Source organism: Bidens hawaiensis, unplaced genomic scaffold (genome assembly GCF_021521415.1).
Source record: "Bidens hawaiensis isolate Kalapana, Puna unplaced genomic scaffold, B.hawaiensis_p1.1 tig00017033_1, whole genome shotgun sequence".
NCBI lineage: Eukaryota > Viridiplantae > Streptophyta > Magnoliopsida > Asterales > Asteraceae > Bidens > Bidens hawaiensis.
In genome coordinates this window covers 112,131-118,283 of record NW_027492575.1, presented here as the reverse complement: position 1 = coordinate 118,283, position 6,153 = coordinate 112,131, and the positions used below count along the sequence as shown (strand labels likewise).

The 6,153-nt window shown below is 36.6% G+C and overlaps 1 pseudogene; it reads left to right on the top strand.

The window, feature by feature from the left end:
- The first annotated feature begins 685 nt into the window (after nt 1-685).
- Nucleotides 686-4,412, top strand: LOC143552750 (leucine-rich repeat receptor-like protein kinase PEPR1; annotated as a pseudogene).
- Nucleotides 4,413-6,153: the final 1,741 nt, after the last annotated feature.

The following is a 6,153-nucleotide window of genomic DNA, read 5'->3' as shown; positions in this document are numbered from 1 at the left end:
CTGTAATATTATATCTTTGGTTGTTTTGTTAAAATGGGGATTGAATAAGGCATCCAAAAATGATTGTTTTGTGTAGACTCATGAGCAAAATATCTCAGCAAACTGTTGTTGACGCTTTAATGTTTGTTGTAAGGCGGATCCATGGTCAACCAGTTATATTCTACACACCTTATGGATAAATTTTTAGTTTTCAAGCATGTTGGCTAAGAAATTTTATTTAAAGAAAAGTATATGCATTTATATTTAGGAAAAAGGTAAATCATATATTAAGAAAAAGCATTATTACAATCTTCTATTATCTTCAAATTATTAACCAAAACATTATGTAACATGTGAAAGTGAGAATGTTGTAAATCTGTTTGTTTGTGATGGAATTTGTTAAAAAGACAACAAAGTGACCATTACGCTATCTGAACTCTTAATTGCTCTGGTGTTTGTGAATTGTATTACGTAAGATGACAGATTAATTTTTTACTAGGACCACTGTGGAGACAGTCCAACTACAACATTGACTCAACCCTTAAAAGGGGTTAGAAATTTTTGGGAAAAAGACATGTTGTTGACTAAAGGTTCCTTTCTGTCGTTGACTTCCAAAGTTATATATTATATGTCCAATAACACTTAAATCCATAAAGCAACATTCGTTCTTTTTATTGATAAACAAGCAATAAATAATAATTATATAATGTGGCATACTAACACTAATACTATTGCTCATCTGCTTCTTACGATCCTGTTTTTCATGTTATCGCAAACCACTGCCACTCATTTCAACAATTCATCATTAGAAGGAAAAGCCTTGGTTGCAACCAATTGGTGGCCACAATATGTAAATGCTTCTAATCATTGTACTTGGGATGGAATCTACTGCAATGAAGCAGGAAGTGTCATTGAGATATTCTTATACGATCATGATAAGCTTGAAGGTAATCTTGGAAGCCTTGACTTCTCTTCATTTCCAAACCTTGATACCCTTATTATTCATAAATGCGGTCTTGAAGGAAGCATCCCAGAGCAGATTGGTTGGCTCTCAAATCTCGCATATCTTATACTTTGGGATAATCGACTCTCAGGTAACTTACCTCTTTCCCTCACCAATCTCACTCATTTAAAATCTCTTGTTCTTTCTATGAACAATTTCAGTGGTGAGTTACCTGCTGCCCTCGCCAGTCTCGTCAATTTGAAATACCTTTCTCTTTCTAGCAATTGCTATGGTGTTTGTGAATTATATTACGTAAGATGATAGGTCATTTTTAACTAGGACCACTATGGATACAGTGCATTCAACCCTTAAAAGGGGTTAGAAATTTTTGAAAAAAAAGACATAATGTTGACTAAAGGTTCCTTTCTGTCGTTGACTTCCAAAGTTAATTACACGGCTTTGGGAATGCATATATATGTTATATATCCAATAACACTTGAGAATGCATAAAGCCACACTCATTCAGTTTATAGATAAATAAGCAATAAATAATATTTATATAATGTGGCATGCTAATACTAATACTATTACTCGTCTTCTTCTTATGATCCTCCTTTTCGTGTTATCGCAAACCACTGCCACTCATTTCAACAGATCATCATTAGAAGAAAAAGCATTGGTTGCAACCAATTGGTGGCACAATATGTAAATGCTTCTTCAGAGTATACTAATCATTGTACATGGGGTGGAATCTCCTGCAATGAAGCAGGAAGTGTCACAGATATATACCTTTACGATCATGATTAGCTTGAAGGCAATCTGGGAAGCCTTGACATGTCTTCATTTCCAAACCTTGATACCCTTTTTATTAATAACTGTGGTCTTGAAGGAAGCATCCCAGAGCAGATTGGTTTGCTCTCAAATCTCACCCATTTAGAATTACTTTCTCTTTCTATGAACAATTTCAGTGGTGAGTTACCTGCTTCCCTTGCCAATCTCACCCATTTAAAATACCTTTATCTTAGTAATAACCAACTTAGGGGTCCAATCCCACCATCTTATGGTTCCATGCTCAATCTCACACACCTAGACTTAAGCACAAATCATCTCAATGCATCCATCCCAAACGAAATTGGTAATTTGCAAAACCTAATATCATTGAATCTGGGTGACAACAATTTTGACGGTCCAATTCCCTCAAGTTTTGGTAACCTAAGCCAGTTACATTATCTAAACCTAGGCATGAATTCCATAAGTGGTCCCATACCTCTAGATATAGCAAATATGATGAGCTTAGAACACCTTGACCTTAATTATAACAGTCTTGTGGGTCATGTTCATCCAAAATTTGGAAACCTATCTTACCTTGATTTTTCATCAAACCGGTTGACAGGAAACGTGCCGTTTCAGTATCCCTGTCGTCTGCTGCATCTAGACCTCTCTATGAATCTGATGACAGGAGATATCACTAATCTAAGTAGTGACTGCGTTGACTTGAACTACTTGGACATTAGAATGAACAAACTTACTGGTCCAATCCCACACTCTTTTGGTTCAATGGCCAATCTATCCGTCCTCGACTTGAGCACAAATCAGCTGAATGGATCCATCCCAAAGGAAATTACTAATTTACAAAACCTACAAACGCTGAATCTGGGTGTCAATTGTCTTGACGGCCCACTTCCCTCAAACTTTGGTAATCTAACTCAATTGAAAATGTTAAACCTTGCCATGAATTCCATAAGTGGCCACATACCTCTAGATATAGCAAGTTTATGGAACTTACAACATGTTGACCTTAATCATAATAGTCTTGTGGGTTCTGTTCATCCTGAACTTGGAAAGCTTTCTTACCTTGATCTTTCATCAAACAATTTGTCAGGAAATGTATCGTTTCAGTGCAATGCTTGTTATTTAAGGTATCTAAACCTCTCTATGAATCATATGACTGGAGCTATCAGAAGTCTGCTTGCTTGCAATGACTTAGAGTACTTGGACCTTAGTAGTAATAACTTTGTCGGAGAAGAACTTCATAAGTTTGAGTTATGGTATTTAAAGTTCTTAAATTTGTCTCTGAATAATCTGACTGCAATCATGCCTGATCATTCTTCAGTACAGGATACAAAAATTGGATGGTCATGCAATGCTTTTATTGGGCAATCAGCCTCCAAAGAACATATGCTAAAAAACAAACAAGTCGCCATCTAACCACTTTTGTTCCCATAATTGTGGGACTTTGCTTATTGCTTCTTGTTTACGTGTGCTACAAAATCTGCATGGCTAGCGGAAATAATATCCAGCCAGAAAGAAAGAAACATGGAAATGTTTGTTCAATATTGAATTATGATGGTGCGATTGCGTATGAAGACTTCATCACCGCTACAGAGGATTTTGACCTCAAATACTGCATTGGAACCGGTGGCTATGGTAGTGTTTATGAAGCCAAACTGCCTGACGGTAAAACATTTGCTTTGAAAAAACTACATCGTTTTGAAGCTGAGCAACCGGCATTCAACCAGAGTTTCAAGAATGAAGTCCAAATGTTGACCAATTTAAGACACAAAAGCATTGTCAGACTGTATGGTTTTTGTTTGCATACCAAATGCAACTTCCTTGTATACGAATACATGGAAAAGGGAAGCCTATTTTGTGCCTTGAGTGACATCAAATTAGCTGTTGAAGTGGACTGGATGAGGAGAGTCAACATTATCAAAGATGTAGCCCATGCTTTGGCATATATGTATCATGATTGCATCCCTCCAATCGTTCATAGAGACATATCAACCAACAACATTCTCTTGAACTCAGAAATGGAAGGATTTGTTGCTGACTTTGGAGCAGCCAGATTGCTCAACCCGGACTCATCCAACCAAACAGTAATTGTAGGAACTTTGGGATACATTGCTCCAGGTATTCCTATCTAATCTTGCACTTCTTTTATGCCTACAATAATTAGAAATATTCTAATAATCCTTTGATGTATTTACTTGTCATGGAGAGCTTGCATATAGCATGATTGTAACAGAGAAATGTGACGTATATAGCTTTGGGGTGGTGGCGCTTGAGACTATTGGAGGGAAGCATCCTGGTGACCTCCTCTCATCCCTGAACCATTCGATTGGTGATGGTACAATGTTGGAAAATTTATTGGACAAGGGACTCCCTTATCCAACAGATAGGTCGATTGAAAAAGAAATTATGGTTGTTTGTAATGTAGCACTAGCTTGCATTCTCACAGATCCTAAGCATCGACCGACAATGAGAAGCGTGTGTCAGGCACTATCATGTTGAGTTCATCATTTGCACTATCTCCAAGCTGTATCAAATAAATACAAAGTTATTAGTCGTGGTAGCGGTCTACAGAAATCAAAACACAATAGAATCAAGAACACATTGAACAGGTGCTGCCCAATGTACTGCTATTTGTCACTCTCTGTGTTTTCTAAATATATGTATCATAAAAAATGGTCAAATATGTGTAAAGGTAGTTGAAGAAGTATCACTTAGGTATAGTATGGAAATAATACCTTAAGAAGAATTGATTTCTCACATCCATTAGGTGATTAGGTCCAAGCAAGCAGTTGGGTGCTTTAAGTCGATGTCCTGTTTGCAGTTTTGATTCTTGATTTCTGGTTGTGTTTGAGATCAATGTTGGATTCAAACTGAGGTCATGTTTGCAGTTCTGTTCATGTCTAATTCTTTATTCTGGTCCTGTTTCGATGACTGGTTCGGTTCCAGACTTCCAGTGATTCTGGCCATGTTTTACATTTTACACATTTTTACTACTAGTTTTAAGGAGAGGGCCTGGGAGAATGATGTTATATTGTTAAGGTGAAAATGTTTATGATGAGTAGTGGAGGTTCTGTATAACAATTAGGCGTTTACATTATTTGAATTTTGTAGCTGTAAATCTGTGAACTTTCATTTTGACATGATAATTAGGCGGTTATTCGTGTGCAGTTATATACATATTGATTATGTGATATTTGATTATCGAATAATCAAAATCAGACCATTAATTTAGTAAGATGTGCTACATGAGATATATCATGGATGTGCTTCTGTAGGTTGTTGTATTATTGCTTTTTGTGTAGCCAAGTATTTTTATATTTAACCATGTGAAAGATAAAATGATCAAAAAGACCATCATATATTTATAAGCATTTCATGTTGAAATTTAGATGTATGACGGGGTATGTTGTCAACAGTTGTTGGTTTGAAATGGTGAATCGAGTGAGTATTGTTGCAGGGTGTACGATCATATGCCTGAGCCAAGGTGGGTGATCTCAATGGGAAGCTGTGCAAATGGTGGTGGATAACTACCACTGCTCATACTCTGTTGTTAGGGGTTGTGATAGGATTGTACCAGTTGACATTTATGTCCCTGGTTGCCCACCAACAGCCAAGGCTCTTTTTATACAGGCTTCTTCAGCTGCAGAAAAAGATCAACAGGCGTAAAGACTTTCTTCACTGGTTGGCCAAGTGAGATTTTCCTCATGTTATATGGGTCCGATATGCGTTTTACCAAATAAATTGTGTATGTGCTTATGTGTTCATGTAGAGTGTCCAATTATGACACACCTCAAGAATGGTTTTTGTATGCTCTCTCAATCTGTACTATTACGTGTTTGGTTATTTTGTTAAGATGTGGATTGAATAAGGCACCCAAAAAATGATTGTTATGTAGAGACTCTTGAGCAGTATATCATAACAAACTGTTGACACTCTAATTTGCTATTTGTTGCTTAACTAGTATTGAGCCCCCGCGTTGCGGTGGGGGCGTAAAACCATGAAAAAGGTAACGTCGAAACATTTTATTGAACCTGTGTGTTGATATATGTGTTGGGCCCACGCTTCGCGGCGAGACTGGTAAACCGAATGAAAGTAGATGTGAAAACGTTCAACTACGCACGCCTGTTGTGGTATGTTAACACGAAAAATTAGACCGAAACGTAAAACATAATAATAACTATGTTGACTTATGACCGAAACATTGAACGGGGAAATTTTGACGTAAAGACGTTGATTCACACACTCTCATTGCAACGTGTTAACTCACAAATTTAGACCAGAATTTTAAAAGATGATAAGTATTGAGGACCAAAGTAAAAAATGATAAAATATTAGGATTAAAAATGAAAAATGGCTTGTGATAAACTTGTAAAGGATAAAATGTATAGGGGGTAAAAGTAAAAGAAAATATTGAAGCACACTTGATAGTTGATACATAA